Raw genomic sequence first — 23,224 nt, 5'->3', positions numbered from 1 at the left:
GTGGAAGAGGCGCAAATTGCTATAGCGCGAGGTGAGTGCAGACCAGCAGCAGACAGGGGGAGGGGCGACAGTCGTGCTTGAGCACTGTACAAGGTAACGTCATGATGATTTTGAGGAAATGAAGAGCTGGGTGTTTTTTAATGCCTTTGGTTTTGTTTGTCAGTGTCATGCCAAAAACCGACTGCCTGCCCAAAAGTCAATTTCTAACAGAAGCTTAAGGGTACCCCCTGAAAGGTGTTAGGAATAGGTATTTAGTTTTTGGCAGACGATCACTTTTTTAGATGACACTGGACAGAAATAATAATCCAGATCAATGGCCCCGGTCCCTTTTGGTATTTGAAGTTTCCTTAGAAAAATGGACATTAAAAAAATAAAATAAAAATTGATTTTCAGTTATAAAAGCAATGAACACGCACCAGAGAACTGTAAGCAAATGAAACAGGGAAACTGACATTATCTGTCTGCAAGCTGAAAAATATTGAAAGAAATTGTATGTGTCTTATGAAATCTCCCTGTGAATCTGAGACTTAGCTTAATTGTCTGACATACTTAAAAGTACAGAGCTTAATGTGTTTTTAGATATTGGTCAATCCTGTCTCAGTGCTGGGATAATTCATAAAGATAAATGAAGTTACAGCAGTCGTGCTCTTGGCGATTTCCTTACCCTGCTGCTATTAGTTATTTAATTAAATCAGAATAAACCGTCATAATAAAATTTAAGATGCTGCTAATTTTAAATGCAGATTACATTTAGTGTTGTAATGTAAAAATTTTAATCTGAAAACTAAAGTAAAAGTATCAGTCAAATATATTGGAGTAAACTATATAGAATATTTCCCTCATAAATTAAATGCAGCTTTAAATTTGTACTGCATCCAGTTTTAAAGTTATTACATAAGTATTTAAAATTTGTAGAATTTGCAGTGGTGAAGACCCACCAAAAGTGGTCCAAGGGTGGCAAACAGGGTGAACTGGCAACAGGGTGATGTGCAGCCAAGGTTGATTGATTTTTTTCATTTCTGTTTTCATGTTGATTACTTGGTGCGGGTGCATCGTTTACCTTGGATTAGATGGCAGCGGGATCAACTATGGGCTGGCAAAGCGATGCTTCGAAGAAGGGTTTGAGAAACAGGAGAAGTTGACTTTGCTTCCAAAATACCAAGAAACAAACAAGCATCTGTGAGATGTGCTGGAAGTCCAACTCAGGACAAGGATCTGCTACTCACAGCTTGGTGCCACAGCATATCCGTAGAGGTCTAGTGAAGCCCACGCCTCAATGGGTCAACACTGGTTTGGTGGCAAAAGGTGGACCTACTCAAAATTAGACGATAGTTTGTATTGTTATAGCTGATGGATGTACATTCAGCCACTGGTTAAATAGTAGAATAATTACACAATATTTAAGCACTTTAACAGTCCTTTATATTTCCATTCTTGTTCTGGGGTTATAGCTTTTGATAATGCGACCTCTATAACCTTTTTATCCTTCTTTAGGTAGAGCCCAAGGTATTATTAAAGCTACGATCCTTAGCCAATCTACAATCTGGCCAAAACATATAGACAATGGGAAAAATATGTGTTGGTGCAGCACTTTTAAAAATGCTAAGGAACTGCTAAACAAAACCACAGTAATTTTAAGTACAGAATGACTGCGTATGCTTCTGGGCTAGTCGACATATTTAAGGCAAAGTTCAATTTAATTCGGGAGAACAGTTTGTTAAAAGTAAAGAAGTTACCTTGTGATGCACGTGTGATTTTGCTTTCAAACAGGGATACACACCACCCCAGAAAACATACTCCTTATGCTTTTCCCCAAAAACAATTTACTGTTTTATTTAAACAACATGAGAGTAGCACAAGGACAAAAGAATTTAGGTAACTTTAAACACATCACAGCAGCCCCTTGATCTACTATAAGGGGATGAAACACTTTATTTTCTTATGGCCTTGCACTTTCCGTTTCATTTGTACAGAATATTTAAGACAGAGAAGAGAGCAGGCAAGGCTGAGACGAACAGAGACTAACACCTTCCAAAGAGTTGTGAATTTCTTCAGAACTTCTCAATTTGCTAATGCAGTTGCATAACAGATCAGTATATCAGCAGTGTAGAGCCCGGGCACAATTAGCCCTCCTGTGGAATCAGTCCCGCTAATGACTCACACATTCATCTGACTTTCAGTCTGGGATTTTTAATTAGAAATAAGTGACAAATCAATTCAATGCTCCTGAGAGTTCTCTCTTCTACATTATGGACTTCAAGGTGATACGGGGAGAAGATTATTGGGAACTTGAAGGTCTGTGCCTGTTTTAGAGAGATAGTGGTGAAGTCCAGAAACCCATCTCAGTGCTATCTGTCTCCATGCAGCGCACACACACTCACACACACTCACTCTCTCTCACTCTCACTCTTTCACTCTCTCTATCTTTCACTCTCACTCTTTCTCTCTTTCTCTCTCACTCTCTCTCTCTCTCTCTCTCTCTCTCTCTCTCTCTCCCTCACACACACTCTCTCTCTCTCTCTCTAAAACACACACACAGAGAGAAAGAGAGACAAACAGACAAACCAAAAAAAAATCACAGGTAGTTGGAAGAAGCATTGACACATGCAGGGCAGGCTGCCCTGGACACACAGTGGGATTGGGTGGGTCATATGGAGTCAAAATGAACGGGGTTAAAGGAAAATTGAAAACTGAGAGAAGTGGTGGGGAATAGCTGGAAGACAGACTAGTGTGTTCGTTTGTGTGTGATAAGAGGAGCCAGTGCTGTAAAAGCTCTTGGACTGACCTGTGTGGGGACAGAGGAAGGCCAGGAGTTAGAGCAAGCCAAAAGGAATGATGGTGAGCACTAGTCCCATGAATAAGGAATCACTTGCAATATGTTGGGGGCAGAAGGGATATAAAGTCTATATGGTGGTAATAAAAAAAAAGAAATCACAAAAGGTAAAGTGTATTGTATGCAGAAAAGACTTCGGTAATGATGAAGCCTGCCTCTGGATTGATTAAAGAAGCTGTGGTTGACATGGTTGAGAGCACTCAATTATTCTACGCAAATGACTTTGTATATACAGAATAACAAAGCTAAAGTATTGTACAGAAAATCCCCCAACATCTGCAAGAATGGTGATAGCAAACCAGAGGAACAGATGCAGTGCAGCTTTAACCACCACCACATCTTTGCTGGATTGCATTCCACTGCAGGGACTGCTGTTGAATGCCGGCTGCTGATTGGCGTATTGAAGTACTCAACAACTTGTTTCTTCTCTGTCTGTAATTATAATTATTTGTGTGCGTTTAAATAAGTAACAAAATCAAAATCAGAGAGTTTATCTGTCAAACCCCAGCTTATCAGGACTTTGTTTGTGCTCCCAGCATGGTGCCACTGTCAATCAAACCTGATCAAACTACAATCAAACACAGCAAGTATTATTCGATTCTGATTCTTGCTATGCATTTACACGTATGGTTACAAAGTATCTGGCAGTATCCGGCATGTCATCAACCGTAGTTCTAGGCAGTTTTGTTTGCACCGCATCTGAGGAGGCAGTTGTTGCATATAAAGTTGATTCTTATTCAAGCCTTTCCCTGTAGTGTAGCTATGCACATTTTGAATCTGATGAGCTCAGTGAGCTGCACAGTCACCCCTCTTTGGCAATAACCAGCAGCTGTCACTGGCCCAGCTTCTTGAAACTGTATTTGAGAATGGCCTTTTAGTGCCAGGACACTCGAGCAAGTTTCAGCCTTGAAGCAGACACGGATTAGGTATAGTTTAAATGTATTAGGCGGCTGCCTAGGGGGGGACATCTTGCCAGGGGTTGGCACAGTGTGTCCACACGAAAAGAAATTCACAATGGTGATGACCTATGCACGATCAATCATTTCACATCAAGTCAATGATTTCATGTCACTTGTGACTTGGTTAACCTTTTTTTGGACCAGGGACCCTGATTCTAGTTTATTATCTATAAGCAGTATTTCTAATGTGCGAGGGTATTCATGAGGAGAAGCTTTTCCGAATGGGAAATGATACAACAGTACTAGTGAACTCAGGTTTACAGCTGTGTAGTTTGTGGCTGCTTAGCTGAACAACATTACTACAACACTCTGAAGTCCACCTGGTTAATAAGCACTCTGTTAAATGGTCAGTTACATTCATAGCCACATTGCTCTGTGTATACGCACACACAGCTGCATATCTTACCATATTTAAAGCGAACCTCTAATTTAATGTATTTACAAAAATCAGTCACATACAAAACGCAACCAATTAAACCATAAGTCATGTGTCTTAGACATACTGTTGCATTTTTTCAGCTTTGTGGAAAATGTTTTTTTTTTCCGGCTTATCCCGTGAGTTCAGGGTCGCCACAGCGGATCATTTGTCCGCATGTTGATTTGGCACGGTTTTTATGCCGGATGCCCTTCCTGACGCAACCCTCCCCAATGTCTACAAGGCTTGGGACCAGCACTGCAAGGCTGCGGATGAGGATGGGCTGTTGGGGGTCCACTATCTTGCCCAGGAACACTTCGACATGTGGTTTGAAAAGAGTGGGGCACGAACCTCTGACCCTATGGTCACCCTCTAAGCCACTTCCACCATTTGTGCAAAATCATTATAATTCATAATGATGTAACCTAGATTTTATAAGAGGTTATTGCTATTTTTTGAATGTTTTAAACATTTACTACTTTTAAACTTTACAGTAACTGATAGAAATTTACATGATTCCACATCATTTACCTTTTGGATGAAGGAGGGAGACAAATACACCGGTAAACAAAGAAAAAAACAAAAAAAAACAAGGGAAGGTAAATGTAGTGCCACATATATACAACTCCCAAAGCAGCACAGTGATTTATTTGAGTTCCCTATGTGCAAAATCAATCAGATAAGGGGAGTAGAAATTCCATCATACTCTAAGCTATGAAGTGTTGATGTGAATTTAAAAGACTTTGAGGCAATGAGGCCATGCTGAGGATCTCTGTCCTCTGGGGCTAAGCTTTGGCTCGCTTCAAGAGCTATCATGTTGTGCCCAATGAAGAAGAAATAATGCCTTTACTTCCACTTCCTGTCCTGGCAGTGTCACGCAGCGCTGTCTGTCTCAGTTTCCCAGTCCTGCAGACCATTCCCAGTCCCCTGCCAGAGGGGGCAGTCAGAAGGGCTGAAAGCCTCTTCACATCAGGAGATAATACCCCCTCTAATTGGCTATCTCGCTGGGAACGAGGCTCCCCTCTCCCCCCGCTGCCTCCTGTTGACTGTTTCTCGTCCAACTCCCACAGATTATTATAGATGACAGATGCCGCCATCTTATGGGAGACGGCAGGATTATCTTGTTGTGGCAGGCGGAGCGTGGAGAGGCTGTTGGAAAAGGGTTTGAAACTGAGCAGAGAAAAGAAAGAAACAGCCCTGCATCAACAATCATGCAAGTTTATATATGCACAGAATGATGATGAAGCATTTGCCCACCATAACAAAGCAATAGACGCCACCACTGATTTAAACACCAGAATGATAATACGGCCTCAGGTAGTCATTGACAGATCCAAACTTATAGGACAAACCATTAAACACTGATAACACACAGTTAACTCCACTTCATCTGATAAATGATTATTGGCAGATTAAAAACACATTTCAGTTACCTGTAAGTAATTAGTAGAAGTCAATGTATTTATTGATGTATAGAGCACCTTTCTACATCAAATACCACAAAGGGCTTCACAACAAGATAAAAATCAGATCTTCCTTTAGCAGTGGATTGGACCTGCACAATATTCAGAACTTATTTTAAACCATTCTTCTTCATAGAACTGCTTCAGTTTAGCCATGTTCTTAGGATGTCGGGTGTGAATAATTCGCTTGAAGTCATTCTGAAGCATCTCTATTGGGATCTGGCTCAGTGAAGCCATTCTGTGGTTTGATGTCATTGTCCAGCTGCTTCACCCAGCTGCTTTTAAGCTTCAGCATGCAGACAGTCACACTAAAGTCATCCTGTAGGATACCTTGATAAACTTCGAAATTCATTTTCTTCTCCACAATGGTCGGTGGCTTAGGTCCAGAGGCAGCAGAACGGCCCCAAATCATGATGCTACTTGCATCATAGGTCACTTTTAGGATGCTTTTTTCATGTCGGTATGCTGTTCTGTCTTTCTGGGGTCCTGGTGGCTCAGTGGTCAAATATTGGATTGGGATTCAGAAGGCCAAGGGTTTGAATCCTACCCCACCTGGTGTGGCCCCAACCCAGCAACCAAGGGCCACCTTGGCTTTCAGTGTTTTATTAGAGAGCAATGGCTTCCTCCAAGGTGTCTTGCCATGGCTGCTATGTCTGTTCAGTGTTTTGCTTATGGTTAACATATAAATAGAGATGTTAATGAACAGTGAATCCTTTAAGCCTTCAGCTGTTAGTCTATGGTTCTTTTTTTTTTACCTCAAGTATTATTCTGCATGTGCCTTTGTCATAACCTGGTCTGGCTGCTTCCTTGTAGAGTAGCCAAAGTACCAAAGTGTCTGTATTTATAGACAATACCTTATGTCTAACTGTGGCATGATGAATATCTAAAATCTTTGAGTCTTTGAACCTTTTCAAGGTCCAAGGAAATCAGCAACTCTTGATCTTAGGTCTTCTGAGATCTCTCTTTTGTGATGCATGGCCACATAAATGGATACTGCTTGGGAATAGCACAGTGAAACTGTTTGAGTGGTTTTTGTAGGTCAAGCTAGTTTTAAACCACTGGACCAGAGTGGACCATTAGGTGTTTAGTGACATCAGAAGCCTAGTGTTGCAATTGCTTTTTCCTCGGCTGTTATATATGTTCTATACATTTGTTCAATAAACTCATGAAAGATCTCAATTGGGGCAGCAGAGCGGTGGAGTGATTAGCGCTGCTCCCTCACATCTAGGTCCCCACTGTGGCTGTGGTCTGTCTGTGTGCAGTTTGCATGTTCTCGCTGTGCTTGCATGTGTTTCTTCCAGGTACTCTAGTTTCCTCCCACAAGAAAAGACATGACACTTTCAAAAAAAAAAAAAGATCTGAGTCAACCGGAGGAAAAGAGTAGATTTGGGCCACTTCAGCATGTAATCCAAATATAGTATAAGATCAAAAAAAGTTTGAGATTTTGTTTTGATCCAGTCTTTGGCATTCCCGTCGTTGTTTTACTTAAATCCAAAAAAAAAAGAAAATAGATATGTGTCAGGATACAGTAGCTCATCATAAAGAGTAGGTAAAATAATGCCACAAACGCATTCATCATCTAGGTGATTGTGATCTGCATGATTGAAGGTCAATCTGCTCTTAGACTAAACCAGTCAGAGAAGAGCTGCTTAACACTGTCTGATTCACCCATTCGGTGATAAAGTGTGCCTCTGCAGGGAGGGCAAAAATAGAAAGATGCATTAAAACTATCAGACAAAGCCATATCAAATCATACAGCCTACATAAAACATTCAGATATTCAGACAGACACTTTGTCCCCCTATGCAACCCTCTTTCCTAAAATTGTAATTTCTATGCAATTAATCTGCCACCGCAAATATGTTTTATGAAGAACATAATTGTGACTGGATTATCTTATCAATGAACACAATGAGCATATGCTGTTATTTGCATAATGGCAGCAAAATGGTTCTAGACAGCATTTTTTTTTTCTTTCCCAACAGAATATTCAATCTTGCAGCACAAGATCAAATTGTTTTCATCAGTTTTGTGAGTGGCAGCACTTAGTTATGGTTAGGAAAAGACTGGGGTTTGGTTTAAAAGTAAAAAAAAAAACAAAAAAACACTTTATTGGGAATTCAATTACATTGGGTCTTATGCAACACTCTTATAATGGCACAAACCTCCAGTATTGCTCAATTACATTATTGAAACCTGTTCAGTGGGAGCTGAACACCCACGAGACCATGAGCATAATCAATGCCCCAAAATGGTCATACTGTCCTGCTTGATTTAAGTTTTTATTCAAAAACCAAAAATGTCACATGAAAGAAAAGAGAATCTCCCCAAGTGGAGCATCAGGTCTGCAAGAAATCAAACTGAAACAGGACTAATTTACCAGCATCAGCAAGTTGCCGTACAAAGCTGAAAACAACACAAAAACGTTAGTAGTGCATATGTCAGTGGGGTGTAGCTGTGCTGTGACCGAAATAAAGAAGGAACAGTTCAGACTGCGTGAAGTTAGACAAAAACACCTTTCTGAAGCAAAGTGCTCTATGAATAATGTGCAGTGCAGTCCAGAGGACACAGAGCAGTGAATATTTTACCTACAGTAGGAAATGTTACAGTGTCGGTTGTTAGAGCAGAGGAGGATTTTGGACAGTGACCTGCATTGAAGCTCCTGAGGCAGAGAAAGGAGGGAATGAGTTTTAACCAAAGAAATGTGGAAGCTTTTATGATGTCAATAAAATCTTTGAAATGCTTTTCCGTTCTTTGGTAAACAACGATGATAACAGAATAATAATTAATTTTTAATTAGCATTACTTTGGCTCAATAGCTGGCAGCGTGTGTTTTAACTAAACGAATTTGTAACATTTACATTTAACCTCCAAGTTTATTCGAAAGAACCCTTTATAGTTCAGATGAGTGCGTTTTCCCTTGGAGAAAGTCTGTTCATGACACGTGTGTTAGGTATGGACCACTTGGGAATTTTGGGAAAGTACAAGAAAACTGGTGAATGCCCCAAACTCTCTAAAATCAGTTGCTTAAAACAAATCTGTTTGCGCGACTGGTTTTTGCTTAAGGCACCAATGTGTTTATTAACCTTTAAACAAAAACCTTTCTCTCACCTTAACCAAAGTGCTTTTGTTGCCTAAACCCAACTAGACATAAAGACTTCTCAGGTCTGTGGCGTGACAGTGACGTGTTTTGTTTTAGGATTGCGCATTTAAACTGAGAGCTGAAGAGATAAAAAAATAAAATTTCAATAAAAGTTCAAAATGTTACCAACAGTGGTCATAAAATTTGTCTTCAGCAATTTGGTGATTACAATAAAACCTTGTTTATGTGTCAGAAAGCTTGGAATTCAACAGCAAGGCTAAAATGTAAGACAGCAAAAATAATAAAAATCTAGCCAGTTTTGTTTAAGCAAAAACAAAAAAAAACTAATGGAATGAACAGCAGCTATAGAAAGACAGGATCAATTGGAAAAATCAATTACATAAACACAAGTCCATGTCTTTTTAATGCCTTCATTTAAAGCTTAATTACCCAGTGTGACATCACTCTGCCACAACTCCTAATCTACTCTACATTATATCCTTCATGTTGCAACCAACCAGGTCTCATCAGTGTACACACACACACACACACACACACACTTATAACTCTCCCTGACTGATCCATTTCAGCCCTGACTGCTCTTAGTGACCACTAAAGGTCAAAGACTGACCTTTACCTCTACTTTTAGGGACCACAAATCTCCACTGAATTCCTCAGTGCATGACTGTGTGTGTCTGTGTTACCACGTGTCCGTGTGTGATCCAGCGATTCAGCTGAACGAAGCTGGCAGGCCGATTATCATAGGCCTCCTCTAAAGCAGATAAGGTAGGGATCTATCGAACTGAAATGATGGGACCTGAGTGGGCTTCTAATGGCCGTGGCGTTTGCCAGGCTGCCCCTGTAAGTGGATTTCTACTGCGATCTGCTGTTTGTTTATTGGAGTGCCTGTTGTTCTGGATGCACTCCATAGAGGATACAAATTGCATTATTCACGGCAGGCAGGCTGGTAATGGCAAGGATGAATGATGGCCCCTATTTCTCTCCTGACAGAGAAGGTCGAGAGAGGCGCTCTATACAATTACACGCAAGTTCATGTTCGATCAGCGGATAGCTGCGGGTGAAGTGCTCACCACATGCTGAAGGCCCACAGGAATGGAGTTTAGGGAAAGTAAGGCTCTGAGTTATACTCTCGGATGGATTTCAGCACTCTAAAGTGAAATTTAGGAACAGAAATTCAGTGCAATCAATTAAGGTTTTTGTAGTTGATGGAAATATGTAAATTCAACTTACTATGTCTAGTTTCAATTTTTAGACAACTTAAAAAAACTCAGTTAACTTAAAATGATGACTTCAATGAATGAACTGCTGAGTTAATTCAACTAAGTAAATGAGGTCTATAGTCAAAAACTGGAAGCTGAGAAGGCTGCTACATTTCTTTAAAAAACAAAACTATCTATTCCATATCTACTGTATGTATCTACATGTATGTAACTATCTAATCTACACTGTTGCCCATGAAGTTCTCTTCTCATGAAATTATTGTGAATTTTATTGATCAATCTTTTCCAAACACATCACAGTAACAAATAAACCACAATGACCTTTAGCAAAAAACTTAAACTTAAAAACTTTATGGGCAAGAGTGTATATGTATTAAATACATATTTCATAGTTTTATTCATAACAGTAAAACAAAAACATTTAGTATCCATGATAGGGGTTATGGTGAATTCACTCCCTACTCAGAGACAATTGAAACGTAAGAGCGACACTGAGCCTTAGATGTTGTCTTTGAACCAATTTACAAAATCTGCATCTATGTTATTTGTTATTCTTTAAGTTTGGCAGTTGGTTTTTCTTGATAAGTCCGTTTCTGCGAAGTCAACAAACTGATTTAAAACTCATGATCTACAGTGGTTTCAGAAAGTCAGGTCCCCTTTAATTCTTCCAGTTTTGTCATGTTGCTGCCTGATACTTTCCCAACGCATCCTACGGTTTTTCTTTTTTCACAAAACTGACATTGGCAAGATTTGCATTTTGGTTTGGATTCGACCAACAGGTACAATTTCTAATACGAAAGGCAAATAATTGCCAGTCAATCACATTTTTGACTTTATATTTCTTTTGATGATGAATGTAACCCCTATCCCATACAGATGTGAAAACAGAAATAAAAACATTGCTGGAATTCTTGTCATTGTTAAGTTGTGAAATACAGTGGCACTTAAAGGGCAACATCACTTATTTTCACTTAGTTTCACCTAGTGGTTCTCTCCTGGGAAGTACATTTACTGTATATAGATTATATAAAATGAACGTTTGCCCTTTCCATATTGAAATATCTCTCTGCTTCTAGCCAAAAAATGCCTCCAGGTTACATCATTTGGAGGCGTTAGAAAATGTCAGCCCACTGAGCCTGCTCCTTTAAAACTTTTCCGCATGACATTATAAGTGGTTCAGATGATTTCATCTCTTTGCTAATGCTACCAAGGTTTTCATCTTTGTCAAGCAGACCCCCAAACATCCTCTAGGTGACATCATCTGAAGTCCTCATGTCCTCTGGAGTAGCTAGAAGCAGAGTGGCATTTTAAAAGAGGGAGGGCAAAAAAATAACATTTTAAATCATAAATACACTTGTACTCCCCACAGCCATATGAGGCACATTGAAAATTGATGAGGCTGAACTTTAACTTCTTTAGTCTTGATGACAAGGTTCCAGTTACTGTATTTCAGAACATCATTTGGGACAGTGTGTATAAAATGAAGACCAGACTGGAGGAGAGATTAGTGCTCCTGCCTCACAGCTTCAGTGTAAAGTCACGCGTTTAAATCCACCTGCAAACTGTGTCTTTTCTATGTGGAACCTGCATGTTTCCTCCAGTTTCTTCCCACAATCCAAAAACATGCAGCTAAGTTAACTGGTAACTCTCGATTGTCTTTAGGTGTCAGTGTGAGTATGAATGGTTGTCCATCTCAATATGTGACCCTGTGACAGACAGGTGACCTGTCCAGAGGGTACTTTGCCGCTCGCACATTTGGCAGCTGGGTTCAGCTTTAGCGCCCCAGCAATTGTGTGCATATATAACGGAAGAATGAATGGATGGGTGTTTATATGACATCTGGCTTGGAACTGCAGAGTCCAACACAAGCCAATTAAAAGTCTACCGCATAAAATATGGGTGCTAAAAAGTCATGTTATATCAACTGCAACCACTTATCAGGGGCATTCTGCTGTCAGTACCTATTTATTTCTAATCTGGATGGATCTGGCCATGCGTTATGGCTATCCAAAGCAAATAAAGCTGACGAAGTGGATTTACATGTCAGGCCATACTGTACATAGTCTGTAGTTATAAATGATGGGGAAAAAATGTATTTAGTTTTCTGTTATAAAGTGTTGTAAAAATAAATCAACTGAATCTGTTTTTTAAACATATTTTGTCAAGGCAATGGCAACACCATCATCGTCCTTTTGAAGAGGCTATTAAACTGAAACAGACCAGATCAGCTGTGCTTCCAAGCACATAGCCCTGCAGATTTTATTCCTCCTTAATTATTAGGACAGCAGTTTTCAAACTTTCTTGGCCCAGGGAGTGTAGTGATGTGAAAATCAGTCAGGCATTTTGTTGGAGCCATATGCCAATAAAAAGTTTTAGTTTGTCCTAAAACTCTACAGGACACCTGGCCTCGTGTTGTGGGACATAACTGACAATCTATAAAACCACTGGTCGAATAAAATGTTTGTCCAGCAGTGACACTACAGATGAACAGGAGATGAGGAAGAGCTGAGGTCCTTAAGGGTGTTGTTTAGCTCCGTGGAAAGCAGGGCTTCTTTTGCTTATTCTTTCTCATGCATCGATGCAGCACAGCTAGTCACATCTTCCTCTTTGTCACATTTCTTACACAGGATTGTGGTTTAAAAGCAAAAAACACGTCACTAGAATCATTTTAATGGGGACTCAGTCTGCCACTCAAGGACCAAGTCACGTTGCTGGGAGGGCGCAAGCACATGTTGGTTTAACTGATGCTTTGACCGTGAAAGAGAAAATGTTTTAGCACATCTGCATAAGTAGTGGGTTACTCTAATTATGTTGTCTCTTGGATGCCCTGAAATTTGGCATTTTGTATCCCTTTTATGCAAATTTCAACTGAGGGAATAGAAAATCTGTGTGATTTTATGATTCAGTGCCACTGACAGAATTAGACTCCCCACTACAGAATATAGCAATGGGCCTGGAAGTTGGTATAAGCTGAAGATGGTGAACAGGTGAGAAAACATCTGGCTTTCATGTAGTGCTAGTTGTTCTATTCGCCTACTACCAAACTCTGAAATACCCAGCCAATGTGAGTATTATCACATCATTCACTGGCTATTATTGGTATCTTCAGTAGGCTTCTTATCTTTCATACGTCTGATAATAAAGTGACATTTACAGTAGCAGGTGTAGTAAAAGTGACAGAGGCAGGAGGGACTGTTCGTAAAAGAAAGGCAAAGGTTTGGTTAGATGGATCAGCAAAGAATTGACAGCAACCAAATCCCTTTTTTACCTAAATCTAAGCCAGATGTTTTGCCTAAATTAATTTTGTGCCTAAACCAAAGAGGTTTTTGCATCGAGTTCATTATTGCAAACATAAAAGCAGCAGCCAGGTGCAGCATAGCCCATAATAACAACCTACTGAGCCTACTATTAGGTAGAAGGTTGCCTGTTGAAACAGAATGACAGGGTAATAGGACTGATAACCATTGAATGGTGGGATATTATAACCTTCTTGGAAACCAATTCCATGTGTCGTATAAAAAAATGATCAAATTACATGTCTCCCCACATTTGGGCTAGTAAAGTAATTTCTACATTATCTGAGACATATTTATCATTATTTGCATTTTCACTTGTATTTAGACTGACACAATGGAGCAACTTGTAACACCATGAATTGTCTCTTAAGGGTGGGGATTGTCAGCTGTAGGATGACTGGGTATTTTCTTTCCATTGCACGTTGCAGTGCAGGCTGGACTGTTGTCGAGGTCCTGGGCCATGTAGAATAAACAAATTAGTTCACTTGATAATTATAACAAAATAATTGAAGTCATTATTCGGAGAGGAGCTGGCAAACCCTTATGCACAAGTTTGTTACTATCATCTGCCGTATTCTCCTCCTTTTATTGGTGCTGTGTGTTTCCGACACACACACAAAAAAGTATCTGACACAACTTTCAAATCAAAGATGTGTCATTCAGACATGTTCTCATCCCACGGCATCAGATAATGATAATGGCTTATCATGTAATAAGCCACTTATTACATCCTTTAGCGTATCGTATTAACGTCAGGTACATTTGACGCCACGGGAATGACTTTAAAACTTGGGTAAATTACGTTACAAGATAAATTATATAAAAACAGAACGCTACAAACGCTACTTCTTTACTATAATGACCACATGGCCACGTTGTGTTACAATCATCATCAAAGCAAACTTGCAGTAGTGTAGAACGATAGACTCCTGTGTCTTCAACTACACTTGTTCTGTTTGTAGGCTCAGACTAAACTTGATACCACATTGTGACCGATTTTTATAATATGGAGAAATTCTTTATATGACAATGGCGCAGCCCTCTCAGAGTCCCACGTTTTTCTGACAGATTCATTACAGTTGGTTAAAGTTCTCTTTGTAACCTAAAGTTTATAAGTGGATCAGAATTATGGTAAAACTGAGTTAATGTAGCTGTAAGAGTCACTAGGTCAGGATGTCTTAAGTGATGTTTGACTGTGAGTGAACCTGAACATTTGTGGAATAATTATGACTTTGCATCAGTCCCGTATGGCTGTATCCTTTAAACTGTCGCAGTAATCCGTTTTTCTTCCATAGCAGTAGGTGCAGTGATACACTTGGTTATTAATCCAAAGTTGTCATTAGGAAACCTCCTGTAAACGGTGCTCATGTGTGCAGCCCTCGTGTTTCTGTGAGATTTATCTTTTCACAAATGATTTAATAGATGCTGATTTCTTCTGGTTCCTCCTCAAAGACTTGTTGCCAACATTAATCTATAAGTTTGAGCCTTTTTCATGAGTGAACCTGATGTGACAGAGCATCACATGTCCGTGACAGCCAAGAACATGTTAACTGCTAATGTAACACTGTTAACCTGCAAGTACATCAAAACCTGACAATGCTGCCCAATACATACACACAAACACACACACACACACACACACACACAGACAGCCCTTTCCATGTCCCCAGTGCCCCCTCAAACCAGAAACCACGACAGAAAGTGAATGTCCTTAGCTGTGTAAGCCCCACTGTTGGAGGGTGGACGTAGCAGGCAGGGGAACATTATCGCTTTACAGAAATGTATTGATTTATGGAGTTCATAATCTGCAGTGACACTGTGGGGGGAGATGTGGCTCATTCCAGCTTTCTGAGACTTACACTTTAATGAAGTCATTTATCTCTGATCTAAGGCTCTCCTATCATGCCATCAACACACATATCCACTATTGCCCAAGCACACACACACACACACACACACACACACACACACACACACACACACACACAGCAGCATGCACTTGTCCTCTGATTAAAAAGCACCATGGGTCGAAACCACAACATCAAGAGCATAGTTGAGCTCGTGCTTTCTGAAATCTGTTCAAGTTTACCTTGTGCAAGTAATTTAACATTTGTAATAAGATGATGCAGTGCACTTTGTCACCAATTTGATTTTGTGCAATTTGACGCAGCAGGCTCAACTGCAAACGCGAAGATTTAGTGATGGGATGTATTTTTGCTCCGCTTATAGATAGCAGAAGTTCATTATTGCACAAGTTATCTATAACCACCATAGGCAATAAATCCACCTCATACACAGAGAGATTTCACTATGATGTCAAATGTTCTTGTTCATACAGGACTGGACAAGGATACAGAACAGAGAGGGCACAGCCATTTATTTATCTGGGTTACCTCATCTTTTTACCATTTTCTTCATTACACACTTTGTGCTCTATCTGGTGCCCCAGGAACCCCCAGTCCAAGAAGCTTTTATGTGATAAAGAAAAGGATGAATTTGGTAAATCTTAATCACATATCTTGTAAACCTCTGGCACCCACTGTATCCTGCAGTTCATGAATAATGCATGCTATTCAGACCTTCCCATCTTGTTCGCATATGACCTATAGTCAAAATGATTATGCAGATTTAGCAAAATAAATAAAAAATCTAATGTTATAAATGGTCACCCAGGGCGTGGAAGACTACTGTGCATTTATCAGTGTATGGGGGACAGAATGGAGGCAGGGTTGCTCCTGTTATTCTATTTTTATTTTTATTTTTTTTTTCAGTAGAAGTGATTGGCCTGAATTAACAGACTAATGTGGTGGCTGTTGTTTGCACAGCCATTTAAAATGTAATTATTTTCAGCCTGGTGATGGCAGCTGAGGCCTGCAGCTCATGGATTAGCTTGCCTCAATAAAGCTTCAGTCCTGCAGTTCCAGACTGTGGCTGAGAACTAAACACACACACACACACACACACACACACACACACACACACACACACACACACACACACGACTCTCTCTTTCTCTCTCTCAAACTGTATATGAGTGGCTTAGCATCTTAGCGTGCAATTGGTTTTGTTTGTTCTGAAACCTACATAATTACCTTCTTGTTAAGCTGAAATTGCCCAAATACAATAGTTTATTTATACCTTAAATGAAATGAAATTTGAAAGGTGAAAGGCTCTAGTTCAACCAAGTCTTTTAATATCATTGTTGTGGTTTCTGGCTTGCATACATTTATTAACCTCATCTCCAGTCAGAGTCAGAAACTGTTCAAAAGTCAGAATGTGGAGCAGATATGCACAGGAAGGCTGATTTGTATCAAGAAATCAGATACTGATGCTCCTAAGGCATCAGATTATACCACTCTGTACGTCCTTTGGCATATCATATTTACCTTTGGTGTTACTGTTTGAAGCCCTGGATACAACTGCGTCCGGTATGGATGATCCCGGAGCGTCACCTTTTGATGCAACAGGAACGATTTTATATGCAAAAAGTGAAGAAAGTCTTAGGGATAAGCCCAAAATGTCAGAGTAAGGTTAAGCTAGAAGACAAATTACATAGGAACAAAACGCTACCAAAAGTGACAACAGCACACACATACTTACTTAACATAGTAACCACATGTGCCACATTGTGAAACAATCATCAGTAAAGTGAACAACACCTCATGTAAATGCAGGAAAACGGGCTGCACCCAGATAAGCTCTTTGTGAGAATGCAAATTTCCAAGTGAGTTGCCCTGAACATTAGACTAGACTTTTCTTTACCAGCTCCCAAGTAGAAAGTCAGAGGTTGCTGTAGCACAGTGCAGAGCAGTTATCCACAAACCACAGTCCACCACAGGGTCAGTGGTTTGACTCCCTGTTACTACTGGCTACATGTCAGTGTCCTTGTGCAAGACACTGAACCCTAAGTTTCTCCCAGTGGGTCCGGCCAGCACCTTGCATAGAAGCTGCTGTCAATGATGTGTGTGTGTGTGTGTGTGCGTGTGTGTGTGTGTGTGTGTGTGTGTGTGTGTGTGTGGCCCGCTCTTCCCGACCACATGTCCAACGTTTCCCTGGGCAAGACATTGAACCCCTAACAGCTGATGCTTAAGCTCGGTAAAATTGGGGAGGGTTGCTTCAGGACGGGTATCCAGCACAAAAACTGTTCCAGATCAGCATGCGGACTAATGATCCACTGTGGCGACACTGGACCTGTAGAGACTTGTAGAAAGCCAAAAGGACCAAAACAAAAGTTGTTTTGAAAAATTTTTAAACTGTAGTTTTTAACATGATAGAAACCGTGTTTTATTTTATGAAATGGTTTCCTTTACAATAAGAAGAAAGCAATCTCACATGTCATCTTAGGTCTGATATTGGTGAAAACTGGCTTCAACAGCTGTGAATGTAACTTCATGTTCTGCTTAATTTGAGTAAAGGCTGTTACCTTGGTTTGTCTGCTGTACTCAGTTAAGGCTGTATATTAACACAAGTTAACCCGTTTAGTTTCAACATGTTTTCCATGCAGTTCTCTAACGAAGTTATCTATTTCCAGTTAAAGATTGTAGGATTGGTGATGTCACCTATCAGGTGGTTACTGATCAGCCTTTCATTGTGTTGTCGGGTTGTTTGACAGTCAGAGAGGAGCATTACTGCTACAGCTGAATGAACACACTGCTGTAAAGTGAACAAGACTCTGACTAGTTGGAAAAGATGTAATTTGTCCAGACTGGTTTTTATTGTCAGCATTTTTGTTATTAGATTCCAAGTTACAGATTGTATACTGTAGCTAAAGACCAGTCAATTATGACTATGTTGAGTTGTAATTATAGGATGTTCTGCACCTGGGCTTCACAATAGGTTGTATTTATACTGCATTTTTTGTTGTGGTTCTGATATGTCTGCCTCTCCCTTTCTCCTTAGGCAGTGGTGACTGTATGTCTGATGGACTCCAGGTGAGCCGCAGTAATTGGTCGTTCAAAATGATTTTCCAGGTGGTTTCTGAAAGGCTGATGTTTCCGTACTGGCAGCTACTGGGATATAAGAAAAGTTTACAACAAATCCAACACGTTCTTGTCTTCAAACCAGCCGCCGTGCAGCTTTTGTTGCTATTATTGTCAACTGAATTGTAGAATGCAGCCCTGGCTTGTGGTGGGATTTTGTTTGGCCCACCTTGACGCCAAAATCTCCAAATATCTCAGTGGTCTGGGAGGTTGTTCCATATACAATAAATGGAAGAGAGTGCCATTTTTATTGTGTGCAAAAGGTTGTGTTCTTGTAAGTCTAGCATACATCCTCTTTATTAGAGGACAGAGAGACAGCCACCCCATCAGCCACCTCAGCGTAGTCTAAATGGCTTTGTGCCAACATTCAAACAGATTGCCTCAAACAGCTGCATGTGAAAACACTCTCACAGCTTTGCAGACAAACTAACAAAAAAGCTCTTTGTCAAATAGCAAGCTGGCTGTTGAGCAGCTCGGCCTGCTGATAAAGTTGTTGGACCAAGCTATTGATTCCTGCAACGTTACTAAGCAGGTAATCACCGTTCTAAACTCTGCAAACATTTTTATTTTCAGATCATTTGCTCTGTAGAGCATTTGAAGCAGAGATGGGCTTTATTCTGTTTCCCAGGAACTAATTAAAATATGAATGGAATGAACATTTATTAGAACATTTTACCTTGTTGGCAGGGAGGCTAAATAACAGTCAGTTCATGCATGTAACACTTTTAAGCTACATTTTAAGCCTATTTGCTGTTTTTGTCTCTTTAACTTTTATTTGCTTTTGCTGGGTATATTCAACTCCAGTTATAACGTTCAGTCTGGCTTGGTTCATAAATATATTTTAAATTCTCAAAGCTATGAACATACATGTGTATGTCCACATTTATGATGAGATCATGTGACACCAGATTCCCCACAGAAATTGGATTAAAAAAAACCATCTTAGTCTTACCATAAAGGTACATTTACCATTTTTAAATTAATATTTGTATAGTTAAAGAAAAGCAAAACCCCATACAGTTTACTTACAGTTAAATTTTAATAACTTGACTTGTTACGTCAGTTTTTTTTAAATTATCAACTAATAGTTCATTTAGAATATTTTAACAATAGGTCCATATTTAAAAATATATTCCTATCTGTCCTATCTTGCATTTGCGTCTCGTAAAATGGAAACATTTCTTCGCATGGCACTTTGCTTAATATCTTCACCTTGAGTTAGATTTTTTTTTCTTGCTTGCTTTGTCCCTCACTCTTTGTCACTCTGGATAAAACCCTCTGCTAAATGACTAAATTTAAATGGAAACAGAAATAGAAGGTCACTGGAGAAATTTCCCTTCATCATGATTATCCTGCTAAAAAATATGATGCGGTAATGCAACTATGTACTGATTGATTTCTGCAATAGATTTCTTGAATTGTCAGTCCATGTTGTGTATTTACTAAGTTCTTGAATTGATATCTTGAATTCCAGTAGCTTCACAGTCCCAAGTCTGGATAAAGTCAGGGGATTGTGTCGGAAAGTAAAACGTAAAACACATGCCAAATCAAAAATGTGTATCGTGACAATGACTTCCATACCGGATCGGTCGGGGCCTGGGTTAACAACAACCGCTACTGGTGATGTTGACCTAAAGGGTACCAGTGGAAATTGGACTACTGTTGGTCGAAGTCAAAGAAGGAGAGGAGGAAGGTGTGTTTGTAGGCAGAGAGAGAAGAGGAAAGCTAAGAATGTAGAACTGACAGTAGGGACTTTGAATGTTGGGACAATGACAGGGAAGGCTAGAGAGTTGATTGACATGATGCAGAGAAGGAAGGTGGACATACTGTGTGTCCAGGAGACCAGGTGGAAAGGTAGCAAAGCTAGAAGAGTAGGAGTTATCCTGATAGAGGAGTTTGTGAGGAATGTTCTAGAGGTGAAAAGAGTCTGAAGTTGAAGTTGAAATTGAAGGGGTGATGTTTAATGTTGTCAGTGGTTGTGAACCACAGGTAAGATGTGAGTTAGAAGAGAAGGAGAAATTCTGGAGTAAGTTAGATGAAGTGATGCAGAGCATCTCCAGAGGTGAGAGAGTGGTGATTGGTGCAGATTTCAATGGGCATGTAGGTGAAGGGAACAGAGATGATGAGAATGTGATGGGCAGGTTTAGTCTTCAGGATGGAAACGCAGAAGGACAGATGGTGGTAGACTTTGCAAAGAGGATGGAAATGGCTGTAGTGAACACTTTCTTTCAGAAGAGGCAGGAACATAGGGTGACATATAAGAACGGAGGTAGAAGCACTCAGGTGGACGACATCTTGTTTAGACGTTCTGAAAGACATCAGTGACTGTACCAATACTTACAGTGACTGTAAGTATTGGTAGGGGAGAGTGTAGCCAGACAACACAGGATGGTGGTGTATAAAATGACTCTGATGGTGAGGAAGATGAAGAGGACAAAGGCAGAGCAGGACAAAGTAGTGGAAGTTGAAAAAGGTTGTCTAGTTTTCAGGGAGGAGCTGAGATAGACCCTGGGTAGTTTGGAGGGGCTTTCAGATGACTAGACCACTACAGTTAACTTGGTGCTGAAATGAGCACCAAAGAGGAGGTTCACTAGTGTTAGCTAAGACTAAGGACTAAGGACACTGAGAGGACTGAAGAGAGTAGACAGGAGTACAGGGAGATGCAGCGTAAGGTGAAGGTAGAGGTGGCAAAGGCCAAACAAAGAGCATATGAGGACTTGTATGTTAGGTTGGACACTAAATAGGGAGAGGTGGATTTGTACAGGTTGGCCAGACAAAGAGACAGAGATGGGAAGGATGTGCAGCAGGTTAGTGTGATTATAGATAAGGATGGAAATGTATTGACAGGTGCCAGGAGTGTGATGCGAAGATGGAAGGAGAACTTTGAAGAGTTGATGAATGAGGAAAATGAAAAGGAACAAAGAGGAGAAGAGGTGACTGCTGTGGAGCAGGAAGTAGGAAAGATAAGTAAGAGTGAAGTGAGGAGGACGTTGAAGAGGATGAAGAGTGGAAAGGCAGTTGGTCCTGATGACATACCTGTGGAGGTATGGAAGTGTCTAGGAGAGGTGGCAGTGGAGTTTCTGACTAGTTTGTTTAACAAGATCTTGGAGAGTGAGAGGATACTGAGGACTGGAAGAGAAGTGTACTGGTGCCAATTTTTAAGAACAAGGGAGATGTGCAGAGCTGTGGCAACTACAGAGGAATAAAGCTGATGAGCCAAACAAATGAAGTTGTGGGAAAGTGTAGTTTGCTATGGTGATGGAAAGGCTGACAGATGAGGTTAGACAAGAATCTCCATGGACTATGATGTTTGCAGATGACATTGTGATCTGTAGTGAGAGCAGGTAGCAGGTGGAGGAAAATCTAGAGAGGTGGAGGTCTGCTCTGGAAAACAGAGGAATGAAGGTTAGTCACAGCAAGACAGAATACATGTGTGTGAATGAGAGGGACCCAAGTGGAACGGTGAGGTTACAGGGAGCAGAGGTGAAGAAGGTGCAGGACCCTAATGGGTCAACGGTTCAGAGCAACGGACAGTGTAGAAAAGAGGTGAAGAGGCGAGTGCAAGCAGGTTGGAACGGGTGGAGAAAAGTGTCAGGTGTGTTGTGTGATTAAAGAGTATTAGCGAGAATGAAAGGAAAGGTCTTCAAGACGGTGGTGAGACCAGAGATGTTGTTCGGCTTAGAGACAGTGGCACTGAAGAAAAGACAGGAGGCAGAGCTGGAGGTAGCAGAGCTTAAGATGTTGAGGTTCTCTTTGGGAGAGACGAGGATGGACAGGATCAGGAATGAGGACATCTTACGGACAGCTCATGTTAGATGTGTTGCAGATAAAGTAAGAGAGGCCAGATTGAGGTGGTTTGGACATGTTAAGAGAAGACATTGTGAATACATTTGTAGAAGGATGCTGAGGTTGGAGCTGCCAGGCAGGAGGTCTAGAGGAAGACCAAAGAGGAGATTTATGGATGTAGTGAGAGAGGACATGAAGTTAGTTGGTGTGAGTGAAGAGGATGCAGAGGACAGGGTTAGATGGAGGCACATGATTCGCTGTGGGGAAACAGCCGAAAGAAAAAGAAGAAGAATTCCAGTAGCTTCTCAGTAAAAAATGATATAAATTGTACTGTATATCAGCAGGTTTCAGCTTTGAAGACTTATGAGGTTTATGTAGAGTGAAATATTAAACTTAAATATTTTAAACTCACTTGTCAACAGTTTCCCATTATTGTCCCACCTGGATCAACCTCCACCTAAATTCGGTTTATATTTTTACACATAAGTCTTTTTATCAATCTATGAAAGTTGTGTATTTTGTATAACTCAAGTGATGTGTCTTCGTATTAGTTTTTCACTAATAAAATCATCAAAATAAAGGAAAACTGTCATGTGCTGTGCTAGTTGCTTATTTGTATGTTGTCAGTTAATTAAGTCCGTTGCAAAGACAATGCAATTCCACAGTGACACTTCTGTATAAACAGTATCCAGTCATTACATGGAACTGCTAATAGCTAATTTAGCATTCTTTTAATTGTTCCAAAATGTAAACAAATAAGGCTGAACTAACAGGGCTCTGTTTCCTGAGGAGGGTCCCACAGCCTCTGAAATCTGCTTTAAACAAAGCTCAAATGAACAGCATTAGTTTAATGACTGGAATTAAGGTTCATTTACTTCGTGTCACTTACCTTCCGAAAGGAGCAGCGATCACATTCACGAACACAATTACGAGATCACAAACTAAAAATGTCGGGGGTTATTGTATATACTGTACATCTCATGTGCAGGGTCCGTCCGCTGTGGCAACCTCTGAGGCCAAAATGGGAAAACAAGCAAAAAAAAAAGAAGGTCTGCACGATTAAAAATGGGTTTGTAAAAGTCTTAGGTCAAGCTCACTTTTGTTAGCAGTTATTAATGCAGACAACTCGTCAATTAACATTGACATTATTTACTTCAAACTGTAAAAACC

The sequence above is a fragment of the Channa argus genome, chromosome 7 (assembly GCF_033026475.1).
Source record: "Channa argus isolate prfri chromosome 7, Channa argus male v1.0, whole genome shotgun sequence".
NCBI lineage: Eukaryota > Metazoa > Chordata > Actinopteri > Anabantiformes > Channidae > Channa > Channa argus.
This window is presented reverse-complemented; position numbering follows the sequence as displayed.